This window comes from Bos indicus x Bos taurus, chromosome 10 (genome assembly GCF_003369695.1).
Source record: "Bos indicus x Bos taurus breed Angus x Brahman F1 hybrid chromosome 10, Bos_hybrid_MaternalHap_v2.0, whole genome shotgun sequence".
Classification (NCBI taxonomy): domain Eukaryota; kingdom Metazoa; phylum Chordata; class Mammalia; order Artiodactyla; family Bovidae; genus Bos; species Bos indicus x Bos taurus.
In genome coordinates, this window is record NC_040085.1 from 63,327,018 (window position 1) to 63,342,934 (window position 15,917).

The window sequence follows — 15,917 nt, forward strand, 5'->3', positions numbered from 1 at the left end:
CTATGGTTTTTCCAGTAGTAATGTATGGATGTGAGAATTGGACTATAAACAAAGCTGAGCACAGAGGAATTGATGCTTTTGAACTGTGGTGCTGGAGAAGACTCCTGAGAGTCCCTTGGACTGCAAGGAGATTCAACCAGTTCATCCTAAAGGAAATTAGTCCTGAATATTCATTGGAAGGACTGATGCTGAAGCTGAAACTCCAATATTTTGGCCACCTGACTCATTGGAAAAGACCCTGATGCTGGGAAAGATTGAAGGCAGGAGGAGAAGCGGACAACAGAGGATGAGACGGTTGGCGATGGATATGAGTTTGAGCAAGCACCGGGTGTGCTTGCTCAAACAGGAAGGAGCAGGGAGGCCTAGCGTGCTGGGGTCCATGGGGTCGCAAGGAGTCAAACACGACTGAGCGACTGAACTGAACTGAAGATCAAATGGCATAGAGCGAGCACTGCCTGAAAGATATGGACTTGGGTTCCAGGCCTGGCTGGTCCATGAACTTGCTGGTTTGACTCAGAGCCTCTTTGAGCTCTTGGTTCTTCACTGCACTGTGTAAAGGAAGAACTTGCAAATGTTTCCTTTTCAAATGCCTTGTGATGCTGGATCTCCAGCTTGATTTTCACAGCCTGTCACATAGCAGTGTTCAGGATGTCAGATCAAAAAGCAGACGTGCCCCTTTCAGAGTTTCCAGAACCCTGGAAGGTGCTTGACCCCAAAACTGCAAGGCGTATGCACAGTGAAACACGTCTATTGTTTGAGTTGCTGTCCACAACTGATTCCCAACACCTTAGCTGCAGCAGAATTATCAGGGTGCTGCTAGAGTTACGAAGTTCTGTCCTTACTCTAAGATACTCCCTAATCTAAGTGAGGCCATGGAATCTATTTTACCATAGGTTCCCTCATAAGATCCAGATAATTGGTCAAGTTTGAAACTATTGGTTCAGAGGTCTGAACCTTTCCTATGCATTTAAATTTACATATGTTTATTATATGTACATTATATTACATTGTTATATGTTACATTGTTATTATTGACAGTCTTATTTGCCATACACTTCAAATATTATTCATCAGCTAAGTGAGACATATGAGAAAATAGTTCAATCAACAGATTGAACTATATTAATCTTTCTCCTAAATATTAGAGTATGAAATAAAGTACAGTCTACCATAGTGAAAGCTACTCATTTACTTTTCTCCATTTTATTATAAAAAATTTCAAAAATACAGAAAAGTTGAAAGGATTGTAGAGTGAGTAGTTATATACCTACCACCTAGATTCTACTATTAACATGTTATTTTATTAGCTTTATCACGTATCTATCTATCCATCAATGCATCTCATTCTTAGGATGCAATTCAAAGTAAGTTGCAAACATCATTACACATCACTCCTAAAGAATAGAGCTTGTATATTACAAATAGAGTTAAATACTTGTTCATGAATTTTTACTTTTGAGGCAAAATTTTCTTACAATTAAATGATTATACGTGTACTGTTTAATTAGTTTTGACAAATGCATACGCCTGTACAGCCTAAAGACTTCTCCAGTGCTTCAGCGATAAAGAATCTGCCTGCAATACAGGAGACATGGGAGATGTGGATTCAATACCTCAGTTAGGAAGATCCTCTGGAGTAGGAAATGGCAACCCACTCCGGTATTCTTGCCTGGAGAATTCCATGGACAGTTACCTGGTGGGCTGTAGTCCATGGGGTTGCAAAGAGTGGGACAAGACTGAGCAACTGAGCACGTATAGCCTAATCCCCTGTCTAGATAAAGAACATCATCAATCGCTTCCACCCCAGGAGCACCACAGGTCAATTTTGCATGTTCTAGAACTTCCTGTATATGAAATCATACCATATATATTCCTTTGTGCTTGGCTTCTTTTACCCTATGTAATGTTTTTGAAATTCATACATATTGTGTTGTTTAGTAGTTTGCTCCTTTTTATTTCTGGGTAGCACACCATTCAATGAATTTAACATGATTTATTCATTCTCTTGTTGATGGACATCAGGGCTGTTTCCAGTTTGGGCTGCTATGAATAAAAAGCTTTTATTCTTGTAAAAGATTTTTAACATATGTTTTCATTTCTCTTGGGCAAAAACCAAGGAGTGGAATTGTTGGGATGAGTGAAGAGGAACTAAAAAGCCTCTTGATGAAAGTGAAAGAGGAGAGTGAAAAAGTTGGCTTAAAGCTCAACATTCAGAAAACGAAGATCATGGTATCTGGTCCCATCACTTCGTGGGAAATAAGTGATGGACGTGAGTTTGAGTGAATTCCAGGAGATGGTGATGGACCAGGAGGCCTGGTGTGCTGTGATTCATGGGGTCTCAAAGAGTTGGACACGACTGAGCAACTGAACTGACTGAAGATAAATATATATTTAGTTTTAGAAGAAATTGTCAGACATTTTTCCAAAGTGGTTATAGCATTTTACATTCCTACCAACAATGTATAAAAGTTCCAGTCATTCTACCTCCTCACTAATATTTGATGATATCAGTCTTTTAAATTTTAATTATTTTGATAGATGTGTAATGGTGTTTTTTAAATTGAAGTATAGCTGATTCACAATCTTGTGCTAGCTACATGTGTACAGCTGTAATGGCATTTTGTTGTCATTAAATTTGCATTTTCTTTAAGAATAATGATATTAGGCACCTTTTTTGTGCATTCAGTCATTTATATATCTCTCTTTACTGTTCAAATCATTTTCTAATTTTAAATTGTACTGTTTATATTTTGATTGTATAAGTTCTTTACACAGTTTGGATGTACATTCTTTGTCAAATATATATTTTGTGAATATTTTCTCCTCATCTGTGATTTTCCTGTTCCTTTTCTTAATGGTGTCTTTTTATAAGCAAATTTATAAACTTGGTAAGATCTAATTTATCAGATTTTTCTTATTATTGTTTGTGCTCTCTATGGCCTTCTAAGAAGCAATTGCCTACCCCCAGGTTGCAAAAGTATTATCCTATACTTAAAAATTCTTTCGAGTTCTAGCTTTTACATTTAAGTGATCTATCTTGATTTTTCTCTGTGATGTGATATAATATCAAGGTTCTTTGTTGTGTTGTTGTTTTTTTTTTTTTCATTTTCTCATATGGTTATCCAGTTGCTCCAGCACTGTTTGTTGAAAAAATTTTCTTTCCTTATTCGATTACTTTGGTGCCTTCATCAAAAATCAAATGGTAGTAAGTGTGGGCTATATTTGGTTTCATTGCCTATTTGTCTGTATGCCATTTCATGGATTTTGATTACTGTAGCTTCATAGTAAGTCATAAAATCAGATAGCAAAGTCCTCCAAACTTGTACTTCTTTTTCAACACCATATTAGATATTCTAGTTTCTTTGCATTTCTGTACAAATTTTGGGATCAAAATCTACTCTTATACTTTTAATATACAATTAGAAACTGAAGTTTTACGTGTTTAATTACAACTGCACATCCAAATCGAGGCCCATGCATTCAAGAAGTGTTATATGTGTTCTTGTTCCTGTATTAATTGAGCCACTATCATCTTATGATCACTCACCTCATCGTGAGAGTCAATTTTTCTTCCCATTGGTGCATCAACTACTTCCAAATCACCTGGCACATTGCCTCTACCAGTGAGCCATTTGTCCGTAGTCAGCAGCTCTGCACTTTTTGAACTGGATTAACTAACCAGATCGTATCACATCAGAAGCATAACCACCTACAATGACAAATTAGCTCTTTTTTTTGACTGGTGGTGGTTTAGTCACTAAGTCATGTCCGACTCTCGCAGCCCCATGGACTGTAGCCTACCAGGCTCCTCTGTCCATGGGGTTCTCCAGGCAAAAATACTGGAATGGGTTGCATTTCCCTCTCCAGGGAATCTTCCCGACCCAGGGATTGAACCTGGGTCTCCTACACTGCAGGCAGTTTCTTTACCGACTAAGCTACCAGGGACGAATTCAAATATCAAAATTGTAACTGATACATTAAAAAAAAATTGACTTGTTTGTTTCAAGGTAATCCTATTGAATAAGTTCAAACAAAATTTGTAATTTCTAAAGAAAATTGAAAAATTCATTCCACTGTCTGAACTAAGTTTTAAAGAAAGATTTCTATAAAGAAAAGCTTACCATGACTTAAATATTCTTTCTGCAGGGTACCATAGAATGATTCTTTCCAAAGCCAAGTTATTTTATCCATCATATGGTAATTAATAGCAACGGGATAGCAGCACTTCTCTTGTTTTCTAACTTGAGAAAATGGTTTCAAAAAAAGAATAGTGGAAGGGGAAAGGAGAAAAGAAGTCTTTCTTATAAAATCAAATCTTCTTTAGCAGACACTGGTGTATACTTAACATATTCACAGAAGTATCCCCTCCAGTTATGTTGCAAAAGCCATGCAAATAATAATTGTGGCTAAGTGCACTTTACTGACAGTCAATATTGTATTTTCCAAGCTTGTACTCATTATTCTTTATAGCATTCATGCATTTTTGTGAAAGATCAAAAGATTTACATATCATATGGAGTGCTTTAGGGAATAACTTGCTGAGTACTTTAAATGCACAATGTTCCACAGCCTTTTAAATACGGATTTCACTTCTCTCTTCTTTGTGATAAAGAAATGACAAGATAGAGCTAGATGTTTTTTTCTATATATAATAAAATGTCTATTTTAAAATATAAGATAAAAGTTTGATATTTTTTATCTGTAAGTCTAAATACAAGTTTGCCATCCAAAATAATAAATTACGGTTTTTCTTCCATATGTGTATTGAAAGAACATCCATAGGACCCAACTCCAATAGACTCCAATAGTTGATGCACCAATATTTACCAAGCGATGTTGGTAAATATCAATAATGGGCAGGCCTTTTGACACTGCCTGAAGACGCTGACAGAGCAGCCTTTCTGCAAACTGAGAATACGACTCCATTTCAAAAAGCTTTCATAGACAATAAGGTGGGAGGAGCTAGCAACAGGCAGTTTTCAATGGCCGTGGATATAAAGATATCAGGGAGAAAATTCTCAAGAGAAAAAGAATCTGGTTGACTGGCTCCAAATTTCCCTTACCTGAGACAAACCAAAAAGACGTTTGAAAGGTTTGCCATTCCAGATACCTCATAAGCTCATCAGCATTTGTCCCACCTATAAGATTATCATCAACAATTACATTAATAGGAAGTTATCAACATGAACAATACCAGCTGAAAGACACTTCTCTTCAAACAACAACTTTGAAGAGAAAACACAAAAATTCCCTAATATCATCTGTGCCAGTGTGAACCACACCAGAAAGACATTCTCCCAACACTCCCCCAAAATATTAGTGATTAGGGATTTTAGGAGCACTGCTTTCCAGGCTTTTTTTTTTTTTTGGCCCGATAAGTCAAACTAGCTTGTTCAACTAATACTAGTTATCCATATCAAGTCGTGTCCGACTCTTCGCGACCCCATGGACTGCAGCCCACCAGGTTCCTCCGACCATGGGATTTTCCAGGCAAGAGAACTGGAGTGGGTTGCCATTGCCTTCTCCTAGTTATCCATATCAATAATTTCAATATAGAGGTTTTTGTTTTTGCTGCAGTGACTTTACTCTGGTGCTTTCTACAGCATGTACATTCAACCGAAGAATGAGGAGACACTGAAGCAGAAGAGGGCAGGAAAGACCTTAGACTGTATAAGGCTAGGAGTGCTGGCAACATATAACCATAGGATACTGAACAGGTGACACATTTATGCTTTCCAATCTAGCCAAATACTCAAAAATTTTGCAGCACAGGAAAGCACCCATGAAGGAGGCTGAAGAGTACGTGTCAATTCAAAGCATATGCTTTAGCAACTGGCAGAAGAATGTCACTCACTCATATGTAACCACTTTGCACAAGGATGCACACAAACACCCTATATTTTATCCATTCCAGTCACAGACCAAATTCTGGTAGAGGAGCATGGATAAGAGAGGAGGGTTCATCACCATAAAAAGCCTTTCTTCCTGAGAAGTCCTTATCTTCCTACGGTGGAGAAAAAAAGAAAAATGCTGGGAAAAACTGGAGAGTGTATTGATTTGGAGCATTTCACTTTACTCTAGAACAAACCGAATGAAAACTGTTCTTTAATGAAGCATAACAGTGTAGAGAATTCTGCTTAAATATTTGCTCAGATAATATTTTCTTACTCTGAAGCTATGAATCTGGCAACAGAGACAGTTTAATAATAGCAATGAGCCCTGTGGCTGTTTGAAGAGAGACTCTGTGTATGCAGAGGTAGCAATCAAATAAGCTTTGATAACTTATACCGCAGAACCATATACAGAGTGCCAGCGGGGCTCTCCTCCGTGAGCCCGAATGTTTAAAGCAGTGACGCTGCCCTCTCTACATCCTAGAGTGTTGCACTAGAGAATGCTACTGAAATTATAAAGTCAGAAAGCACCTGAAATGGTGCCATCTGACTCACTTTCAGAAACAGTATTTCACTGGATGTTGTTATTTTCCACTCTTGTCAGTTCAATAGGTAAAAATCATATCATATTTACATTAATGTACTCTTAGGTTACTTTTTTTTTGTTACTAGGAAAAAATAGTTTTTTCAAAGCTCTGTAATTTTAATTTCTTCTCTTGCCAAATTGCTTATTAATATTCTTTACTCATATGAGACAGTTATCTTTTTATTAATTTATGCATTAGAATGACAACTTTTGTTCATCATACATATCACACATAATTTCCCTGTTTGTCATTTTCCTCCTAATTTTATTTATTGTGTTTTTTGAAGTACAGAAAATCTGACTTTTTGATGTAGTTAAGTTTATCCTTTTCTGATATGGTGTCTCAGTATGTGTCATGCTTTTCAACCAGTCCTCACCATACAGTTGTAATATTTATCTATAATTTTTCTGGGTTATTTCTTTCTTTTTCACATTTAAACTTATCTGGAGTCTATTTTAATCTAAAATGTGAGGTTGAGGTTGAGTTCTAAATTTTCCCTCCAAATGTTAGCCAGCTGTCTTAAGACTATTAAAGAATCCACTTGCTATGAATTGCTACTTTTAAAATATATTAATATTTATACTTACATATATAAAAAATAAATAGTATTTCAAAACATGAGAAGAAAAAACTGCAGTTTTTAAACCTATATCTACATTTAATATCATGATAAGGAAAATATCTGGATAATAATCCTGAACTAAAGAAGCTAAAAACATAAAATAATGATCTTTAAGGAGAAGAAAATATATATATATATATATAACTTTTTAAAGGAGAGGAAGAAAGCAACAAAATGATATTCTGTTTTTCCCATATTAGATCATTTATATCCAGTGTCATGCAAAATAATGGGCATAGCATAGCTGCTGGTGACCTTGGAAATTGATCCAATCTTTGTAAAGAGGAATCTTCCAGTACGTATCAAATATCTTTAAAATTGACTTAGAAATTCCTCATCTGTGAATTTACACTGAGGAAATAAATAAAAATGAATGAAAAGTGTTCATTTTAGCTTTGTTCATAACAGTTGAAAATTAAAAACAAGTTGAATATTCAAAATAGGGGATGTGTTATAAATATATATGGAAGATATATACAGTATCTACTAAGAATTTAATATCCGTTTTTGATATTTATGCAGATTTGATATGAAAATATGTTTACAATACATCAGGTGGAAAGCATATTACAGAGCAATATTTTTGTCATGTTCTTGATTTTATAAAATATGTGTGTTATGTATGTCCAAGCACAGGAAAAGTAAGGCAATTATCTCAGGTTAAATGTTTGTAAGTAAACTTTTGCTATTTTTCTTATTCTTTTTACTGTCACCTAACATACTAAATGGGGCTTCCCAGGTGGTTAAGTGGTAAATAATCTCAGGAGATGCAGGTTCAATCCCTGTGTCGGGAAGATCCCCTGGAGAAGGAAGAGGCAATCCACTCCAGTATCCTTGCCTGAAGAATCTCGTGGACAGAGGAACCTGGTGGGCTACAGTTCATGGCGTCACAAGAGAGTCAGACACAACTTAGTGACTAAACAACTATATACTTAATAGGTACATAAGTTCATTTTACAATCAGAACTAAAGCTATTATATAAAACTGTTTCCATTTTGAACAAAGAAAAACACAATATATTTTATTGTAAAATAAAAACTTCTTTGACTGCTCAGTACCAAATTTAACTTTAATACATCAATTTATACTTAAGTGGTTATATATTTTTTTGAAAAATCAAATCTAGAAACTTTGACCGAAGGTAGCACTATGAGTAAGGGATCAGTTACAGAGAACAGAATCCACTCTGGTTCACTGAAACAGAGATGGACTTATTTCACTGTACAGCATGGCCTATGCAAGAGGTCATGTGGCCAAAGAGACAAATTCTAGGCCAAGTTTCCAGGAACTGCCTGAAGCAATAGATCTGTTAATTCTTCTTAATTCAGTCTTTGGTAAACATATGTGATTGGTGAAATCAAACCGTATCTGACCCTACATCTAGTCTGCAAGGGAGTTGAGGAAATGCAGTTTTCAGACTTTTAGTTTCTGTAATACAGGAAAACATACAAAAAGGTTGAATGGTGAAGGGGTCAATCCCTGGTAAATGTATGCTTTAGCAATTGAGTAGAAGAATGTCAGTTAATATGTGGAGAGATTTCTATTACTGTTTTGCCAAATGACTGTCATAATTCCTTTTTGTAGAGTTTCTATTCATCTACCAAGCCTGATGGAAGGAAAGAAGTGTGGATGGAATATGTCTAAAAACCAAAGAAGTCAGGAAAAAAAGTTGGCAAATTCATCGATTATCCTTCTCTGTGTACTTAAACTTGTTCAAATAAATTCTTTAAAAGTTTTAATGAGATATCTTTTTAAAATAATTTTAACTTAATATGTATGTTTCATGAAATTTGAACACTTTTCAAATCCAACACCGTTTTATTTGTTAATAGCCTTTAATCAAAGGACATGATCTTAGGTAAATAACTACCTTTCTAAATCAAATGATAGCATGTAAGCTTAGTTCATAAATTTTTTCTGAGTTTTCCCTTGCAGAGGTATTTTCTGATATTTTCATGTCTTTTAACATATAGGTGTGTGTACCTGCTCCTCATCTTTCACTGGCAATGATGATGTTTTATCACCTTCTCCACTTTCTGACGCTGGGAAAGACTGGGGGCAGGAGGAGAAGGGGGCGACAGAGGATGAGATGGTTGGATGGCATCACCAATGTAATGAATATGAGTGTGAGCAAGCTCCAGGAGACAGTGAAAGACAAAGCAGTCCATGGGGTCTCAAAGAGTCAGACATGACTTAGCAACTAGACGACAATCACTTTCTTTAGAAAAATACTATTATTTTCTATTTTTGCTAGAAAAATACTACTCGGCCTTTAAGACTCAATTCAAAAATCTCCTCCTCTAAGGAAACTTTCCAAATTTTACATCAGATGTTTATTATTTTCACCCTCTTTCTCTGTACTGTCATTACTAAAAGACTTTAGCATAGTGGATTATAGACAGCATAAGACCACCTCCATTTTTAGACCATCCCCTTCCTCTCACACTGACAGCAATTGGAGAACAGGTTGGGTTATGTGAATACCTCAGGAGCTTAGGGTTGGAAGTATGGTGGTGAGCATACTAAGAATGGAGAATGAGTGGAAGAAATGAGTCTCCAAAGGAAAATTAGCATCTCTTATCAGAAGGAGGAAGAAAATCAATGAATGGCCACTGCACAATAAAGAAAACATCCCAGCTGGATCTCAAAGGCATTTCAAAGGAAAAAAGTCAGTCTCAAGACTCACATCTCTCTTTCTCCCACTCTCACTCCCTTTCTCTCTCTCTGTATTTGTAGGTGTACACACAAAAAGACATCTGAAAATATGTGCGTTTAACGTAATGATAATAATATTTCTGGGTAACTGAATTTGAGCTGATTTTAAAATACTCAGCATTATTTGTCAATGTCATTCTTTTCTATGTGTGTTTCATTTTTATTAAAATAGTGAAATACTTTTCTTATATAAAAATATGGATGTAAAATATGCCACAGAAACATTGGAAAATAAGTTAATTTGTTCTAAGTGGTGGATATATTTAAAATGTTTTTCTTCGTACTTTAGTAATTTTTTAACTTTTAGACATAAATAGTATTTTAGCTAAAAAAAATAAAAGATGAGTAGAGTGGCAACCTGAGAAGATAGGGAAGACTTTTCTAATATCTGAAATTTATTGTTGAAATTAAGGCTAGATTTAAAAAAAAAAAAAAAAACCACGTCAGGTGGACAAGAGGATCCAGAAGCACTGTGATTTGTATTTAAGTTCCTTCTCTGCACTGCTCTAAATCACTTATATTTTTATTTCTTAGTAGTCAGATCTGCACGCTAACCAGTTGACAGTGTGAGTACCATCTCAGTGACCTGGGTTTTCAACCAAAGATGTGGTGCTAGAGTTTTTTACCCTGTTGATCTGAAGGCTATCTATGAGTGCTTCATTCCACACGGCTTCATTTGCTGCCCTGGGAAAGAACTGGACAGATCTCCCAGCCAAACAAAAGCCTCTCTGGGAAATGAGAAAGATGTGGAGCAAGGTGAAAATATCACAGAGATTTTAGTAGAGAAATCTGAGAGTAGGATTCAGGTAAGAAAATCTACTTCAGGCACCACCTAAAAGATTAGGCATCAAAGCCCCTTGGTGTAAAATGTTTTTGACTTCTAAGACAGTCCCATGCCTTGGAACATGCATCACATTACAAAGAGTTTCCTGTTAAAGGCTGTCACTACTCAAACACAATCTACTGTAAGATTTACATTTTGCAAGTATTTCCAAAGATCCTACTTTGACACTGGCTCATATTCATATGCAGAGCTGTGTGGGTTATGCTACCTAAATGAAGGGAGAGGGAAGTGGGGATGTGACCCAGTGCACTCAACATTGCTGTGAAGCACACCTTTCATGACTGTGGCCAGAGAAGTGGGCTGGAATTGAAGAGCAGAGCTGACCTTTCTGGGAATCAAATTACAACTTAGAGGAGCATCTGCTAATCAGAACAGCTAACATTTATCATATGCTTAAGATGGACCTGCAACTCTACTAAGTGTTTGACATGGTAAAATACTAAGTATCTTACTTAATCCTCTTGATCTCTACTACATTCATTTTATAGATGAAGAAATTGAGGATTGCAAAAGTTAAGAAACTTACCCAGGGAGTTAGGTAGTCACATAGCTGGGTAGCACAGGGCCCAAGTGAAAATTGGACTGTGCCGTCCACTGAATGTCTTTGATATCTGTTGCCAAAAGTAGGGTTACAAAGCCACAAGATCAGACAAATTTCAACCTGGGAAGCTAGAATTCCTCCTCTTGATTTTAAACCCCAGTACAATTTTTTCTTTTTACTCTCACATTTTCTCACACATATTTATTCAAGTAATCTCATCAATCATTTCTAATTACACCCCAGAACAATTTACATAAGGCTTCCCCAATGTCTCAATGGTAAAGAATCTGTCGGCCGTGCAGGGGACTCAGGAGACACAGGTTCAATCCCTGGGTTGGGAAGATCCCCTGTAGGAGGGCATGGCAACCCACTCCAGTATTCTTGCTGGGAAAATCCCATGGACAGAGGAGCCTGGCGGGCTACAGTCCAGAGGGTTGCAAAGAGTCAGACTTGAGTGAAGTGACTGATCGTGAGCACAACTTGTATATGTTATGGCCAGATATGATAATACCAAAACAACACAAATTGAAAATAACAATACAAAGTCTATTCTAAAACCACACTTAACCACTTAAAAACCCTCTGGATTTATCAGAATACAAATAAAGGAGAAATGAATGCACTTTATAGAAATGCCTAACAGTATACGAAGCCATCCAATTTGTCCTGAGACAGTATCATTTAACAGTTAATATTACTTCTTTATAATGAATGTAATTTTAATCAGATGATAAAGGTTTCTGTTTAAGAACCACAGAAAGTAGATAATACAAAAACCACTTAATATTTTGCTTCGACTTACAATTTATATTATTTTTGTAGAAACGGATTTACCTTCCTATTGAATGTTGTTTATTCAGACTAGCAAATCAGTTTGTTTTCCCTGAGTGTAAACCAATTGAGTAAGTTGGAGAGTGTTCACAGATTAAGAAGAAGAGGGTACAAGTAGTAATAAACACACATTTGCTGCATAGTACACAGATCATCTGGTACAGAAGACTGGACTCCTCATTCTTTGAGGACATTGAAGAAGTCCCTGCCCTCATGGAATGTATGGTCCAGTTGCAGAGATATTCTCAAAATTCAAAAACTCAGCATTCGGACTGAGTTGTATATAAGGAGCTGCAGACGCCCATGTGCCACAGGTTCTCTTACATCGACCACCTAAGAGTAGCGCTGTAACAAGTAACAATCTCTTCTCCTCTCCGCCAACTGCTCGGCAGCCACAGAACAGCAGCTATGTGTGAGTGCATCTCCATCCACTTTGGCCAGGCTGGTGTTCAGACAGGCAATGCCTGCTGGGAGCTCTACTGCCTGGAACATGGCCTTCAGCCCGATGGCCAGATGCCAAGTGACAAGACTACTGGGGGAGGAGATGACTCCTTCGACACCTTCTTCAGTGAGACAGACACTGGCAAGCATGTGCCCAGGGCAGTGTTTGTAGACCTGGAATCCCCATTCATTGATGAGGTGTGCACTGGCACCTACTGCCAGCTCTTCCACCCTGAGCAGCTCATCACAGGCAAAGAGGATGCTGCCAGTAATTGTGCCCGAGGTCACCACACCACTGGCGAGGAGATCACTGACCTCATCTTGGACCAGATTCAGAAACTGGCTGAGCAGTGCACAGGTCTTCAGGGCTTCTTGGTTTTTCACAGCTTTGGTGGGGGAACTGGTTCTGGGTCACCTCCTTGCTGATGGAATGTCTCTGTCGATTATGGCAAGAAGTCCAAGCTGGGGTTCTCCATTTACCCAGCCCCACAACTTTGAACAGCTGTAGCTGAGCCCTACAACTCCATCCTCACCACCCACACCACCCTGAAGCACTCTGATTGTGCCTTCATGGTAGACAATGAGGCCATCAATGACATCTGTCCTAGAAAACTCGACATTGAGTGCCCAGCATATATTAACCTGAATAGGTTGATAGGTCAAATTGTGTCCTCCGTCACTGCTTCCCTGAGGTGTGAAGGAGCCCTGAATGTGGATCCAACAGAGTTCCAGACCAACCTGGTGCCCTATCCCCGCATCCACTTCCCTCTGGCCACATACGCCCCTGTCATCTCTGCTGAGAAAGCCCACTGTGAATAGCTTTCTGTAGCAGAGATCACCAATGCTTGCTTTGAACCAGCCAACCAGAAGGTGAAATGTGACCCTTGCCGTGGTAAATACATGGCCTGCTGCCTGTTGTACCGTGGCGACATGGTTCCCAAAGATGTCAGTGCTGCCAGTGCCACCATCAAAACCAAGCGTACCATCCAGTTTGTGGACTGGTGCCCCAGTGGCTTCAAGGTTGGCATTAATTACCAGCCTCCTGCTGTGGTCCCTGGTGGAGACCTGGCCAAAGTAAAGCAAGCTGTGTGCACGCTGAGCAACACCACAACCACCACTGAGGCCTGGACTCACCTAGACCACAATCTGATGTATACCAAGCATGCCTTTGTTCACTGGTACATGGGTGAGGGCATGGAGGAAGGAGAGCTTTCTGAGGCCCATGAGGCCATGGCTTCCCTTGAGAAGGATTATGAGGAGGTTGGCGTAGATTCTGTGGAAGGAGAGGGAGAGGAAGAAGGAGAGGAATACAAAAGTTAAAATGTCGCAAGGGTGCTGCTTTTACAGCACCTTTGCTTATTCTGTTTTAAAACTTGAAAAGTTGTGGTCTGATCAGTTAATTTATATATAGCAGTGTATACTCTCATATACAATTACTGACCTATGCTTTAAAACATGGCACTTTGTTATAGACCCAAGCTATCCATTTCTCTGATGAGTTTAAATAAAGTATTTCCTGTCTTAAAAAAAATAAAGCAAACTCAGCATTCATAAAACTAAGATCATGACATCTGGTCCCATCACTTCATGGTAAATAGATGGGGAAACAGTGGAAACAGTGACAGACTTTATTTTCTTGGGCTCCAAAATTACTGCAGATGGTGACTGCAGCCATGATTTTAAAAGACACATGCTCCTTGGAAGAAAAGCTATGACCAACCTAGACAGCATATTAAAAAGCAGAGACATTACTTTGCTGACATATGTCCGTCTAGTCAAAGCTATGGTCATGTAGGGATGTGAGAGTTGGACCATAAAGAAAACTGAGTGCAGAAGAATTGATGCTTTTGAACTGTGGTGCCGGAGAAAACTCGTGAGAATCCCTTGGACTGCAAGGAGATCAAACCAGTCCATCCTAGAGGAAATCAGTCCCGAATCTTCACTGGAAGAACTGATGCTGAGGATGAAGCTCCAATACAATACTTTGGCCACCTGATGCAAAGAACTTTTTCATTGGAAAAGACCCTGGTGCTGGGAAAGATTGAAGGCAGGAGGAAAAGGGGATGACAGAGGATGAGATGGTTGGATGGCATCACTGACTCAATGGACATGAGTTTGAGCAAGCTCTGGGAGTTGGTGATGGACAGGGGAGCCTGGCATGCTGCAGTCCATGGGGTTGCAGAATTGGATATGATTGAGTGATTGAACTGAACTGTAGAGACAAAATGTACACATACAAGACACCTTACACTTTTGAGGCAACATATTAATAAAAGCAAAAAAAAAAAAGATGTAAACTATAATTAAATACAAAAGTTCTAAGAATAAGCAAAGAATAAAATGATTAGAACAAGGATATAACTAGTAAGTGAATATTTTTGAACTGAGTTTAAAAGTGCAAGTGTTAGTCACTCAGTCACATCTGACTCATTGCAACCCCGTGGACTGTAGCCTGCCAGGCTCCTCTGTCCATGGGATTCTCCAGGCAAGAATACTAGAGTGGGTAGCCATTCCTTTCTCCAGGGGATCTTCCTGACCGGGTGATTCAAACCGGGTCTGCCACATTGTAGATTCTTTACCCTCTAAGCCTTTTGAAGATGAAAGCTTATAAAAGATATTTCCCAACACTGCTGCAGCTACTGCTGCTAAGTCGCTTCAGTCGTGTCTGACTCTGTGCGACCCCAGAGACGTCAGCCCACCAGGCTCCCCCGTCCCTGGGATTCTCCAGGCAAGAACATTGGAGTGGGTTGCCATTTCCTTCTCCAATGCGTGAAAGTGAAGTTGCTCAGTCGTGTCCGACTCCTAGCGACCCCATGGACTGCAGCCTACCAGGCTCCTCTGTCCGTGGGATTTGCCTGGCAAGAGTACTGGAGTGGGTTGCCATTGCCTTCTCCTTCCCATCACTAGTCTAGATTAAATAAAGGTTGCTGCTTGATGGCTTTTTTTTCATGTTAAATATGCAAAGAGACATGTATGGTCCTCTATCAGAAAAGTTAAGCAATGAATTCTTTTCCTTTAACAAGAAGACCTTCAGTGGTCCTTTTGGTTTCTCTTTGTGAAATAGAAATTTCAATGCTTTTCCTAGATATTGGAGGCTATCAATGCCACATGTAAATTGCCTTTTATTCCATACACATTTGGATTTATTTAAGCAGAGAAGTGTGGGCATAAAAGTCCTAATTTAATATACATTTTTTAGGATAAATAGCTATTAGTTCTATTATGTTATGCCAAGGTGAAAGTTAGATGACTCATAGCCAATAAGGAAAATATCACTATAAAATCCCATACAGGTAAACTTGAAATATATGTTATAAAAGATTATTTTAGCTCCAGAATAAACTTGAACATACCGTGGTGGCTCTCAATATAGAATGACTTTAACTTCACTTTTGTGCATGAAAGTTCAGAAATTAACTATTTTGCCAGACAACCTGCTTTTTT

The 15,917-nt window shown here is 38.2% G+C and overlaps 1 pseudogene; it reads left to right on the forward strand.

The window, feature by feature from the left end:
• The first annotated feature begins 12,440 nt into the window (after positions 1-12,440).
• Positions 12,441-13,793, forward strand: LOC113899526 (annotated as a pseudogene).
• The last annotated feature ends 2,124 nt before the right edge of the window (positions 13,794-15,917 follow it).